This window comes from Notolepis coatsorum (assembly GCF_963971535.1).
Source record: "Notolepis coatsorum genome assembly, chromosome: 1".
NCBI lineage: Eukaryota > Metazoa > Chordata > Actinopteri > Aulopiformes > Paralepididae > Notolepis > Notolepis coatsorum.
In genome coordinates this window covers 252,782,856-252,798,483 of record NC_140165.1, presented here as the reverse complement: position 1 = coordinate 252,798,483, position 15,628 = coordinate 252,782,856, and positions in this window count along the sequence as shown.

Here is a 15,628-nt window from a genome sequence, read left to right as displayed (position 1 = left end):
CTGTTTTTTTGAACGCAATCTCCGCTACGCCACCTGACCGCGCCCACAAGTCTGTTTTGATCAGACGTATCTAGAGGCTAAGCGTGAGAGTTGTAAACAAACACAACATGTGTCCCTGGACTTATTTCCCTTGTGGTCCTCGGTCTCAGACATAAAAACAATACAACAAATAGCATCGGTACATAATATTTACATTTACATTTACATTTACATTTAGTCATTTAGCTGACGCTTTTATCCAAAGCGACTTACAAGTTCTGTACGACAAGCCATCAGGAAGGGCACAACTCTATCAGCTGAGCAACAATGTTCATCAAAGTGTCGAGTGCTACAGTGTAGGTTAGTTTATTAGGACAAGTGCATGACAGTACGGTTAGTTAGGGTTAGATTTTTTTTTTTTTTTTTTTTTTTTTTAATTCAGATAATGGTTGAAGAAGTGCGTCTTTAGTCGACGGCGAAAGATTGGACGTGATTCGGCTGTCCTAACTGGGGTGGGTAGTTCATTCCACCATTGTGGGGCAAGGACTGAGAATAGGCGACTTCTCTTTGATGACCCTCCCGGAGCTTGGATAGGAGTAGGTCTGAGGCGGCCAGAAGATGCAGAGCGTAGGGGTCTTGAGGGTGTGTAGTTAGAGACCATTGACCGGAGGTAGGCGGGAGCGGTTCCCTTTGCCGCACGGTATGCTAGGTCGAGGGCCTTGAAGCGGATTCGTGCAGCAATGGGGAGCCAGTGCAGGTCCCTAAGAAGTGGGGTGACATGGGCCGACTTCGGTAGGTTTGAGATCAGGCGGGCCGCTGCGTTCTGAATGAGTTGAAGAGGCTTAGTGGCAGTGGCCGGGAGGCCAGCGAGCAGTGCATTGCAGTAGTCAAGGCGGGAGATGACTGTTGATTGGACGAGGAGTTGGGTGGCTTCTTTTGTCAGGAAGGGGCGTATCCTTCTGACGTTGCTCAGGAGGAATCGGCAGGTTCTGGTCGTCGCTGCGATGTGAGCAGAGAAGTTCAACTGAACATGTTCTTAATCTTTAACATTTTCAAGTAGCCAGGTCTTGACATTTTTCCTAAAATGGTGCCGGCTGCTGGTACTCTTTAACGGCAAAGGCAACATGTTCCAGTTTGTCACTCCACCAGACCTAAATGAACATTTACCCATGTTGGTTTTGGACCTAGGCAGCACAGGTCACCACTCCTCCGAGACTAATCACTGAGGTACTTGTCGGGGGCCCTGTTGTAATAGATGTTATGGATCGTACTGAGCTGCAGTGGTACCGACCCAGCTGCCAGAGGGAGCCAGCCCAACTGCTGGAAGTGCTGTTTACCATCGTGGTCTCTTGAGGCTAGCCCCAACGCTACCCTGACTCGCTTATTCTGAGAGACCTGTAATTTTAGACCTTTGGTCAGGCCACCATACCATGAACAGATGGCCTAATCAAGGCAACATGAAACTAGCGAGTTGGCTAACAGACAAGCTGCGTCCAGAAACTGAGCTTTCCTGGCAAGAAACTTCGTTCTGCCGCTCACCTTTCTTATGGTCATTAAAGCCATAGTTTCACCACCCAGGCCGTTGTCTAAATAGCGACCTAGGTAGCTGACTGCGGTTTTAGCAGGAAAGGACTGGCATCCAAGGCTAATATTAGGCAAATTCAGTTTATGCAGCCAGGGTTGGGAACCGAATAAGATGCATTCAGTTTTGGCCACAGTGAAGAGACAACTTATTGTCTGTCAGCCAGATCTTATTAATGTTATTAAATTCCTCACTGAGAATTGCCTGCAGCTTATTCAAATCCTTTTCAGAGGCTAGGATAGCTGAGTCATCTGCATACAGAAACACATTTACATTACAAGCAGCTTGTAGGTCATTAATATAAATTAAAAACAATAAAGGGCCTAAGACACTTCCTTGCGGGACTCTGCAAGTCACAGGCTGAACCTTGGAAAGATGGCCTTGGATATCAGTCTTTTGGTCCCTGTCGGAGAGGTCGGAGATAAACCATGTCAGGCTTGCAGGGCTTATGCCTAGTACAGGTAGTTTGTTAAAGAGTAAACTGTGGTCGACCATGTCGAAGGCCTTTTGGAGGTCAATTAAAATCATACCACATATCCGCTTCCATTCATTTTTGCTAAGCTAGGCTAGCTTGCAGACGGATAGCTTTTCTACTGAACATACAGAGAGGAAATTGGTATGAATCATCTTGTAGATACAGTGGGTTCATGTTGAAAACCACCACATTATACTCCATGTATCATCTCATCATTACTTCTGTGTACTTGTTGTACCTTGTCTATAGTTCTCCATCTCCATCTCATCATTACTTCTGCTTATGTAACAGAGTTGGACAGGCCCGGACTGGGAGTTTTCCTGGTGGCCTGGCCCGTGCAGATACATACAACTGATTGACAGCAGAGATGGCGAATGGAATGGCAGATGGCACTTCTAAAGAATGACAGGGAGAGACAGAGTGAAAGAAAAAGAAATACAAGCATAACCTGCACTTGAAGATGGACAGTGGAAAAAAGAGGAAGGGTGGAGCAGAGAGGGGGGGGGGGGGGGGGGGGGGGAGAAAGAAAGGCCCTTGCAGGAGATGCCGCTAAATGCTGCAAAATTGACGAAATGTTTTCTTGCACCACGGGACCACCAGGTTAGTCAGTGATACAAATAAACATGCTAGCTAGCTAGCATAGCTAACGTTACCATGCATCATCATCGTCCTCTGTCAAAAGCCCAATGTTAAAGCTGTCATGAAACTGGACAATCAATAGTTTAACCCTTGAGAAGCTAGTGAAGGGCTACATCTGCTCCTCCCTCCCCATCAACCTGGACCCCCTGCAATTTGCATACCGCCCCAATAGGTCCACGGAGGACGCCATAGCCCATGTGTTTAACAGCAGCATCACACCTGGACGAGAGGCAGGGGAACTATGTGAGAATGCTATTCATCGACTACAGCTCAGCATTCAATACCATAGTCCCCTCCAAACTCATAGCCAAGCTCAGGGACCTGGGCTTGAACTATGACCTCTGCCAGTGGGTCTTGGACTTCCTGACGGGTAGACCCCAGGTGGTGAGAGCAGGCAACTGCACCTCCTCATCCATCACCCTCAACATAGGGGCCCCCCAGGGCTGTGTTCTGAGTCCCCTCCTCTACTCCCTGTACACACACGACTGTGTGGCTCAGCGGAGTAGCAACACAATCATCAAATTTGCTGACGACACAGTGGTGGTGGGCCTGATCTCTGCAAACGACGAGAGGGCCTACCTGGAAGAGGTCAAGGTCCTGGCGGGATGGTGCCAAGAGAACAGCCTCTCCCTGAACGTCAGCAAAACAAAGGAGATGATTGTGGACTTTAGAAGGTCGGGGGTCAGGGACTACAGCCCCCTCAGCATCGACGGGGCACCGGTTGAGAGAGTGAACAGTTTTAAGTACCTCGGAGCCAACATTGACAGTGTTGTGAAGAAGGCACGGCAACGCCTCTACTTCCTCAGGCGCCTAAGGAAGTTCCAAGTCAGTCAGAAGATCTTTAAGAACTTCTACTCATGTACAATAGAGAGCATCCTGACTGGCAATATCACCTCCTGGTTTGGGAATAGCACCGCACAAGACCGTAGCAGACTACAGAGAGTGGCCCGTTCAGCCGAGCGCACAATTGGAGGGGGGCTTCCCACTCTCCAGAACATTTACAACAAGTGGTGCAGGGGTAAGGCTAAGAGAATTATCAAGGACTCCAGCCACCCAAACAACTGCCTCTTTGAACTGCTGCGGTCAGGCAAGCGATACCGGAGTCTCATGGCAAGCACAGAAAGACTCAGAAGAAGCTTCTATCCCCAGGCCATCAGGTTGCTCAACGAACAATAGCACTATGCAACAACCATCAAATGCACTCACAGCACACACATCCGCACACACTCACACAATCAACCCACTGCAGCACCCACTCTACACACTTTAGAACACCTAGACACACTTTATATTTATTGGCAAAAAAATTGCACTACAACCCATACCTCAGGACACCTTACTGTAAATTGTAAATTGTACCTAAATTGTACCTCATCCCATTTCTGCTCTGCACTATATAGTATATTGTATATTAGTATATTGCATAGTATATTGTATGGTAACTCAGTTACTGCTATCCTGCATTGAACATTGTACATATGTACATACTGAACACTTGTGTCTACGTACGTGACTTCTATTTTTTACTTCTATTTTTTACTTTTACTTGCTATACTTATCTTATTTTATTTCATACTTATCTTTTGTCTAGCACAGTCTCTGGAGCGTAACAGAAAGAAGCATTTTGTATAAAAGTATTCTGTACTTCTGTATGACAACTATTAAAGAAACTTGAAACTTGAACTTGAACTTGTGTCTGAAAACTAAAGTGTTACACTCTTACCATTAGCATTAGGGGACTAAATTGTCCTCTTCAAAAACACCATCAAAATATTATATGTTGGAATACTTTTCCACTTTTTTTTTCATAAATCTTTTATTCAACTTGAGCCCTGATGATACCATTTTCATTTTTCGAATTCTTAATTTTTTTTGTAATGTCAGATTACAAATGGAATACTCCCACTTTTCTGAAAAATCTGACATTACAAACAAACAAAAAATCCATCGAAATTAGTGTTCTTGCTAATCATTGACATACAGTATGCTAGCCTGTAATAATCCCCCCACAGAAAAATCTATTTTGCATTTGATATATTACAAATATTTCACTTTGTGTGTTTTTTTTAACAATAATTTGTGATTTACATCCCCTCCGGTACTCGAGGAAGCAGCCGTCGCATCTTTTCACCTGCACAGCGCGATCTCTCAGCGTCGGGGGTCTGCGTGGGAGGGACACGCCGCCCCCGTCGCTTCCTGATTCTGCTGCGCAGGCGCACCAACCGACCTGTAGGAGTCGCTGTCCACAACGTCCGATCCCCACCCATCAGCTTCCCACCCCCTAATACTGCCAATTGTATTAGTATGAACGACCAGCCAAGCTGATAGCAATGCGGAGAGCTGGGCTCAAACCCAGCGTCTCCTGCATTGGTAGCGAACGCCTTGCCCACTACACCACCTAGCCGCCCATGTTATTAAATTCCTCACTGAGAATGGCCTGCAGCTTATTTAAATCCTTTTCAGAGGCTAGGATAGCGTGCAGCTAGGATCTGCATGCAGAAACAAATTTACATTACAAGCAGCTTGTAGGTCATTAACACTTTCAGCACCAATCAAATCAAATCAAATCAAATTTATTTATAAGGCCCGACAACACACGTTAATGTCCCCATGGGCCGTACAGGTCTTCTTTAAACAAGTCAAGAAGAAAACATAACAATAAGTCAAGAACAGAACAAGAACACCATAAGGTCCAACATTTTTTAGATGAATGCAAATAAATGAAAGAATGCAAGCACTCCCAGACATACCCCACGCGAAGGTAAGGAAAAACTCACTAAAACCTAACAATAGGGAAAAAAGCTCCACAGGCAGTGTGGAGGAGAGAAACCTTAGAAGGGCCATTCAAGGGGGGATCTCCCTTCTTAGATGTTGGTGATAGTAGTGTTGCAGACGGACAGTTGGTAAGCATGCACTCATGTGTGTAGTGAAACACAGATGAGTGCATGCAATAGCAACTGAACATTTTGAAAGATTAAAGATAGAGCTGATAGCGGATCTATTTGAGGCACAGGGGCGGCGCAAAGAGGGTCACGTCCTCCCCGTCTTAGTCACGGGATATTCAACACTCCGGTCATTGCTCAGGGACAGCCGGAGACAGGGAGATAGGGGGCGGCGCAGAGAGGGTCGCGAACTCCCCGACATCATCGCGGGACGTCCGGCACTCCGGTCACCACTACGAGACCTCCGGAGACAGGGGGGCACGCAGAGGGGGTCGCAACCTCCTGGCCTTCATCACGGGACGTCCGACACTCCGGTCAGCACTCCAGGACAGCAAGTCATAGGGGGATTAACCCAGCAATCATGTAATATTACGTGTTTGCTCGCCAACCGTTGAGCGCCAAAAACGTAATATTACGTTTTTAGATCGTTTTTATTTTATTTTAATATCCTATATACTCTCACATACCTTTGTGTTACCATTGGAACTCATTCTGAGACCTTGAGAGTGTAATGTCGGCCGAATCCTGCTAGGTGGCAGTATTGCCTACCCTTTGAAAACTTATTTCACACTGTGTGTTACATTTTATATGATCCGGGCAGAGAATTTGGAACCCAGCAAGTGAAACGGTTTCTTCCGAGCACCTTGGAACGCTTTCAGCACACTTGATGCATATTTTGTGCCATTTCATGTCAGGAAACCGATCAACATCAATACTGGAAATCGCGATCAGACAATTGGAATATTCCTTTTGGGATACCTCCAATAAAGGTAGGGACTATATGACATCAATCCTACTTTGATCCAACAATGATTTCATATCGATCGCAACAATCAACGTATGTAGTATTCAAAACGTATGCCGTTGCTGTCGATCAGAGCATAAAAAAACTACCCCCCCCCTTTGATGCATTCATGATGAAACATAATACCTATTATATACCTTTGATTTTGAAATAGTAACGTGTCCAGGCAAACAACGCGAATGACTTTAGCTAAATTCACATAGCGCTCCATAACTCAGCTTTCAGGAATTATCCCGGATCACTCTGAAACAACAAATGAACAAATTAACTATTTTTTAAATGTTGGATGAGAGATAGTGACTGTCAAATGAGCCATAGTATTGTCTCCATAGCTATAATATAGAATATAGATATAGCTCTGCAAACATCGTGACGCACAGTGAAAATGCCTATCTTTTAGCGTGGCCCATTGACTACAGAATGAGAATAATAGTGCTCAAACTGGTGCTCAAAGTGAATTAAAAACATATAACATTGATGGGCATTTGATTGGCTGTTTTTTGACTAATGCTTTTGCACTTTCTCATCTTTTATATTCATGTTTTATTTTATTGCCTATATTTATGTATTTCATCTAGTACCTCCCCTCCCCCCTGCTGATGATGCCTGAATTTCCCCAAGGGATCAATAAAGGAATATATTATCTCATGTATTGTTTCAATGTTTTCTCTATATGAGGGTTTTTGTGGGAGTTTTTCCTCATCTTCAGTCTGAGGATCTAGGTCAGGGGTCGTGGCATCGTCTTTGTGGAGCCTGTCACGTAACTGTGATTGTAGGTTAAACACATAAACTGTGATTGTAGGTTAAACACATACACTGATTGTAGGTTAAACACATAAACTTGGCTGTACTTGACTTTTCATCCTGTCCTTGGAGGGGAGCGTGTTTATGTTTATGTTCCCTCAGCCATATGTTGGGCTGAGGGAACATAGGGCTGTGAGAACATAGGGCTGTGAGAACATAGGGCTGTGAGAACATAGGGCTGTGAGAACATAGGGCTGAGGGAACATAGGGCTGTGAGGCTGTGAGAACATAGGGCTGAGGGAACATAGGGCTGAGGGAACATAGGGCTGAAGGAACATAGGGCTGTGGGAACATAGGGCTGTGGGAATATAGGGCTGTGGGAACATATGGCTGAGGGAACATAGGGCTGAGGGAACATATGGCTGAGGGAACATAGGGCTGAGGGAACATATGGCTGAGGGAACATAGGGCTGAGGGAACATAGGGCTGTAGGAACATAGGGCTGAGGGAACATATGGCTGAGGGAACATAGGGCTAAGGGAACATAACATTTTTTAAACGCCAATCTTGCATTAAAAAAAATAGTGGCCTTAAAATAATTGTGCGTTAACGCATTAATAACCCGTTAACGTTGACAGCCTTAATAATAATATTTCAAATTGCATGTGTCCGGATGGCAGAATTCAGTACTGTATCTACAAAACCTTCTGTTTGACATTTATTCATGTCTGGTAATGTTTAGCATGGTGTTATTCCCTGTCAAAGATGATTATTGATATTCTCCTTTGGTTCATTACAATTGACTCAAGCTAGTAACAGACACAATATTTCTGACACTGGGAATACATTCCCTGAGATCCATATATGTCCCTAGATACCAAGAACATGCAGGACCTTGTAGAAGTGGAGCAATCTTCCATGGTATGTATTTTAGGTGGATTTTCTGAAAATAGGGCTACTGTAGGGCTCAAGTGGAACCAACCTTCCCAACAAAACAACCTTCTTTTAGTTCAACCCTTTGCTGCATCACTCCATAGCAAAGAGACTCCAATCAAATTTAACTTTAGATTAGATTCAAATGTATTGTCATCATACAGCAATCATACAAGTACAGTACAATGAAAATACATTTGGTGAGTGAGTGAGTGAGTGAGTGAGTGAGTGAGTGAGTGAGTGAGTGAGTGAGTGAGTGAGTGAGTGAGTGAGTGAGTGAGTGAGTGAGTGACTGACTGACTGACTGACTGACTGACTGACTGAGTTAGTGATTGAGTTAGTGACATTGCCTGTCTACAAGGTGCATCCCATCTAAAAATGTAAAATAAAAAAACAATAATAACTTGAGACAAGCAGACATGGCACCAGATGGCTGTATTAGGATAGAATTTAATCACACAGAAACGAGCACCGAGTTAAACAAGTAGATGGAGGTTATATACAGTGAAGTGCAACATACAGAAACACAGAGATAAGACACAGCGAGGCATCAACGTTACAGTTACAGGCGACTCATTCCAACCCGCTGTCACGTGAGACTCCAGGATGATTGATTCAATGAAAGGCTTTAATAAACGGTCATTCATGGATTGTGTTCGTTTCACAAAACCACTGGAAACATATTCACCACGACGACGACGACTGTCGGATGAAAAAAAACATTTAGATCTGAAAATGTATCTACGGTCTAAGTGTCGTTGAGGTTCGTCGCATGACACCGGCGTATGTTGTACAAAGTACCGTTGTATGTTCTATACACAGAAATAAATACTGTAGGGGAGACCGGGGACGATTGTAACACGTCGGGTTTCAGCACCTGTCTGTCCGTCAAGAGGTCAAGAGGTCATCTATGCCAAAGCAGCATAAGGTGTGTGTCTGCTTTCAAACCGCGGCACCTTCAAGCCTCTCCGATGGCATCAGGCTCTACGCACTGACGTCAAATACAAACAGCTCCGAGCTCAGCCAGTCAACTAGAGAAATGGCAGCATGTTGTCTAGATCACTGAATTGACCTTTAGATTCAAAAGCTGAGCTGTATAACGTCCTTTGACAGACAGACCTTTTTATTTTGTATTAACCCCTGAAACACTGGAAACACGTGGTGGAATGAATGCTTGCTATCCTATATACTCTCACATACCTTTGTGTTACCATTGGAACTCATTCTGAGACCTTGAGAGTGTAATGTCGGCCGAATCCTGCTAGGTGGCAGTATTGCCTACCCTTTGAAAACTTATTTCACACTGTGTGTTACATTTTATATGATCCGGGCAGAGAATTTGGAACCCAGCAAGTGAAACGGTTTCTTCCGAGCACCTTGGAACGCTTTCAGCACACTTGATGCATATTTTGTGCCATTTCATGTCAGGAAACCGATCAACATCAATACTGGAAATCGCGATCAGACAATTGGAATATTCCTTTTGGGATACCTCCAATAAAGGTAGGGACTATATGACATCAATCCTACTTTGATCCAACAATGATTTCATATCGATCGCAACAATCAACGTATGTAGTATTCAAAACGTATGCCGTTGCTGTCGATCAGAGCATAAAAAAACTACCCCCCCCCTTTGATGCATTCATGATGAAACATAATACCTATTATATACCTTTGATTTTGAAATAGTAACGTGTCCAGGCAAACAACGCGAATGACTTTAGCTAAATTCACATAGCGCTCCATAACTCAGCTTTCAGGAATTATCCCGGATCACTCTGAAACAACAAATGAACAAATTAACTATTTTTTAAATGTTGGATGAGAGATAGTGACTGTCAAATGAGCCATAGTATTGTCTCCATAGCTATAATATAGAATATAGATATAGCTCTGCAAACATCGTGACGCACAGTGAAAATGCCTATCTTTTAGCGTGGCCCATTGACTACAGAATGAGAATAATAGTGCTCAAACTGGTGCTCAAAGTGAATTAAAAACATATAACATTGATGGGCATTTGATTGGCTGTTTTTTGACTAATGCTTTTGCACTTTCTCATCTTTTATATTCATGTTTTATTTTATTGCCTATATTTATGTATTTCATCTAGTACCTCCCCTCCCCCCTGCTGATGATGCCTGAATTTCCCCAAGGGATCAATAAAGGAATATATTATCTCATGTATTGTTTCAATGTTTTCTCTATATGAGGGTTTTTGTGGGAGTTTTTCCTCATCTTCAGTCTGAGGATCTAGGTCAGGGGTCGTGGCATCGTCTTTGTGGAGCCTGTCACGTAACTGTGATTGTAGGTTAAACACATAAACTGTGATTGTAGGTTAAACACATACACTGATTGTAGGTTAAACACATACACTTGGCTGTACTTGACTTTTCATCCTGTCCTTGGAGGGGAGCGTGTTTATGTTTATGTTCCCTCAGCCATATGTTGGGCTGAGGGAACATAGGGCTGTGAGAACATAGGGCTGTGAGAACATAGGGCTGTGAGAACATAGGGCTGTGAGAACATAGGGCTGTGAGAACATAGGGCTGAGGGAACATAGGGCTGTGAGGCTGTGAGAACATAGGGCTGAGGGAACATAGGGCTGAAGGAACATAGGGCTGTGGGAACATAGGGCTGTGGGAATATAGGGCTGTGGGAACATAGGGCTGTGAGAACATAGGGCTGAGGGAACATAGGGCTGTGAGAACATAGGGCTGAGGGAACATAGGGCTGTGAGAACATAGGGCTGAGGGAACATAGGGCTGTGAGAACATAGGGCTGAGGGAACATAGGGCTGTGGGAACATAGGGCTGAGGGAACATAGGGCTGTGAGAACATAGGGCTGAGGGAACATAGGGCTGTGAGAACATAGGGCTGAGGGAACATAGGGTTGAGGGAACATAGGGATGAGGGAACATAGGGATGAGGGAACATAGGGCTGAGGGAACATAGGGCTGAGGGAACATAGGGCTGTAGGAACATAGGGCTGAGGGAACATAGGGCTGAGGGAACATAGGGCTGTGAGAACATAGGGCTGAGGGAACATAGGGCTGAGGCAACATAGGGCTGTGGGAACATAGAGCTGAGGGAACATAGGGCTGAGGGAACATAGGGCTGTGGGAACATAGGGCTGAGGGAACATAGGGCTGAGGGAACATAGGGCTGAGGGAACATAGGGCTGAGGGAACATAGGGCTGTGGGAACATAGGGCTGAGGGAACATAGGGCTGTAGGAACATATGGCTGAGGGAACATAGGGCTGAGGGAACATATGGCTGAGGGAACATAGGGCTGAGGGAACATATGGCTGAGGGAACATAGGGCTGAGGGAACATATGGCTGAGGGAACATAGGGCTGAGGGAACATATGGCTGAGGGAACATAGGGCTGAGGGAACATAGGGCTGAGGGAACATAGGGCTGAGGGAACATAGGGCTGTAGGAACATAGGGCTGAGGGAACATAGGGCTGTGGGAACATATGGCTGAGGGAACATATGGCTGAGGGAACATAGGGCTGAGGGAACATATGGCTGAGGGAACATAGGGCTGAGGGAACATATGGCTGAGGGAACATAGGGCTGAGGGAACATAGGGCTGTAGGAACATAGGGCTGAGGGAACATATGGCTGAGGGAACATAGGGCTAAGGGAACATAACATTTTTTAAACGCCAATCTTGCATTAAAAAAAATAGTGGCCTTAAAATAATTGTGCGTTAACGCATTAATAACCCGTTAACGTTGACAGCCTTAATAATAATATTTCAAATTGCATGTGTCCGGATGGCAGAATTCAGTACTGTATCTACAAAACCTTCTGTTTGACATTTATTCATGTCTGGTAATGTTTAGCATGGTGTTATTCCCTGTCAAAGATGATTATTGATATTCTCCTTTGGTTCATTACAATTGACTCAAGCTAGTAACAGACACAATATTTCTGACACTGGGAATACATTCCCTGAGATCCATATATGTCCCTAGATACCAAGAACATGCAGGACCTTGTAGAAGTGGAGCAATCTTCCATGGTATGTATTTTAGGTGGATTTTCTGAAAATAGGGCTACTGTAGGGCTCAAGTGGAACCAACCTTCCCAACAAAACAACCTTCTTTTAGTTCAACCCTTTGCTGCATCACTCCATAGCAAAGAGACTCCAATCAAATTTAACTTTAGATTAGATTCAAATGTATTGTCATCATACAGCAATCATACAAGTACAGTACAATGAAAATACATTTGGTGAGTGAGTGAGTGAGTGAGTGAGTGAGTGAGTGAGTGAGTGAGTGAGTGAGTGAGTGAGTGAGTGAGTGAGTGAGTGAGTGAGTGACTGACTGACTGACTGACTGACTGACTGAGTTAGTGATTGAGTTAGTGACATTGCCTGTCTACAAGGTGCATCCCATCTAAAAATGTAAAATAAAAAAACAATAATAACTTGAGACAAGCAGACATGGCACCAGATGGCTGTATTAGGATAGAATTTAATCACACAGAAACGAGCACCGAGTTAAACAAGTAGATGGAGGTTATATACAGTGAAGTGCAACATACAGAAACACAGAGATAAGACACAGCGAGGCATCAACGTTACAGTTACAGGCGACTCATTCCAACCCGCTGTCACGTGAGACTCCAGGATGATTGATTCAATGAAAGGCTTTAATAAACGGTCATTCATGGATTGTGTTCGTTTCACAAAACCACTGGAAACATATTCACCACGACGACGACGACTGTCGGATGAAAAAAAACATTTAGATCTGAAAATGTATCTACGGTCTAAGTGTCGTTGAGGTTCGTCGCATGACACCGGCGTATGTTGTACAAAGTACCGTTGTATGTTCTATACACAGAAATAAATACTGTAGGGGAGACCGGGGACGATTGTAACACGTCGGGTTTCAGCACCTGTCTGTCCGTCAAGAGGTCAAGAGGTCATCTATGCCAAAGCAGCATAAGGTGTGTGTCTGCTTTCAAACCGCGGCACCTTCAAGCCTCTCCGATGGCATCAGGCTCTACGCACTGACGTCAAATACAAACAGCTCCGAGCTCAGCCAGTCAACTAGAGAAATGACAGCATGTTGTCTAGATCACTGAATTGACCTTTAGATTCAAAAGCTGAGCTGTATAACGTCCTTTGACAGACAGACCTTTTTATTTTGTATTAACCCCTGAAACACTGGAAACACGTGGTGGAATGAATGCTTGCTATCCTATATACTCTCACATACCTTTGTGTTACCATTGGAACTCATTCTGAGACCTTGAGAGTGTAATGTCGGCCGAATCCTGCTAGGTGGCAGTATTGCCTACCCTTTGAAAACTTATTTCACACTGTGTGTTACATTTTATATGATCCGGGCAGAGAATTTGGAACCCAGCAAGTGAAACGGTTTCTTCCGAGCACCTTGGAACGCTTTCAGCACACTTGATGCATATTTTGTGCCATTTCATGTCAGGAAACCGATCAACATCAATACTGGAAATCGCGATCAGACAATTGGAATATTCCTTTTGGGATACCTCCAATAAAGGTAGGGACTATATGACATCAATCCTACTTTGATCCAACAATGATTTCATATCGATCGCAACAATCAACGTATGTAGTATTCAAAACGTATGCCGTTGCTGTCGATCAGAGCATAAAAAAACTACCCCCCCCCTTTGATGCATTCATGATGAAACATAATACCTATTATATACCTTTGATTTTGAAATAGTAACGTGTCCAGGCAAACAACGCGAATGACTTTAGCTAAATTCACATAGCGCTCCATAACTCAGCTTTCAGGAATTATCCCGGATCACTCTGAAACAACAAATGAACAAATTAACTATTTTTTAAATGTTGGATGAGAGATAGTGACTGTCAAATGAGCCATAGTATTGTCTCCATAGCTATAATATAGAATATAGATATAGCTCTGCAAACATCGTGACGCACAGTGAAAATGCCTATCTTTTAGCGTGGCCCATTGACTACAGAATGAGAATAATAGTGCTCAAACTGGTGCTCAAAGTGAATTAAAAACATATAACATTGATGGGCATTTGATTGGCTGTTTTTTGACTAATGCTTTTGCACTTTCTCATCTTTTATATTCATGTTTTATTTTATTGCCTATATTTATGTATTTCATCTAGTACCTCCCCTCCCCCCTGCTGATGATGCCTGAATTTCCCCAAGGGATCAATAAAGGAATATATTATCTCATGTATTGTTTCAATGTTTTCTCTATATGAGGGTTTTTGTGGGAGTTTTTCCTCATCTTCAGTCTGAGGATCTAGGTCAGGGGTCGTGGCATCGTCTTTGTGGAGCCTGTCACGTAACTGTGATTGTAGGTTAAACACATAAACTGTGATTGTAGGTTAAACACATACACTGATTGTAGGTTAAACACATACACTTGGCTGTACTTGACTTTTCATCCTGTCCTTGGAGGGGAGCGTGTTTATGTTTATGTTCCCTCAGCCATATGTTGGGCTGAGGGAACATAGGGCTGTGAGAACATAGGGCTGTGAGAACATAGGGCTGTGAGAACATAGGGCTGTGAGAACATAGGGCTGTGAGAACATAGGGCTGAGGGAACATAGGGCTGTGAGGCTGTGAGAACATAGGGCTGAGGGAACATAGGGCTGAAGGAACATAGGGCTGTGGGAACATAGGGCTGTGGGAATATAGGGCTGTGGGAACATAGGGCTGTGAGAACATAGGGCTGAGGGAACATAGGGCTGTGAGAACATAGGGCTGAGGGAACATAGGGCTGTGAGAACATAGGGCTGAGGGAACATAGGGCTGTGAGAACATAGGGCTGAGGGAACATAGGGCTGTGGGAACATAGGGCTGAGGGAACATAGGGCTGTGAGAACATAGGGCTGAGGGAACATAGGGCTGTGAGAACATAGGGCTGAGGGAACATAGGGCTGAGGGAACATAGGGATGAGGGAACATAGGGATGAGGGAACATAGGGCTGAGGGAACATAGGGCTGAGGGAACATAGGGCTGTAGGAACATAGGGCTGAGGGAACATAGGGCTGAGGGAACATAGGGCTGTGAGAACATAGGGCTGAGGGAACATAGGGCTGAGGGAACATAGGGCTGTGGGAACATAGAGCTGAGGGAACATAGGGCTGAGGGAACATAGGGCTGTGGGAACATAGGGCTGAGGGAACATAGGGCTGAGGGAACATAGGGCTGAGGGAACATAGGGCTGTGGGAACATAGGGCTGAGGGAACATAGGGCTGTAGGAACATATGGCTGAGGGAACATAGGGCTGAGGGAACATATGGCTGAGAGAACATAGGGCTGAGGGAACATATGGCTGAGGGAACATAGGGCTGAGGGAACATATGGCTGAGGGAACATAGGGCTGAGGGAACATATGGCTGAGGGAACATAGGGCTGAGGGAACATAGGGCTGAGGGAACATAGGGCTGAGGGAACATAGGGCTGTAGGAACATAGGGCTGAGGGAACATAGGGCTGTGGGAACATATGGCTGAGGGAACATATGGCT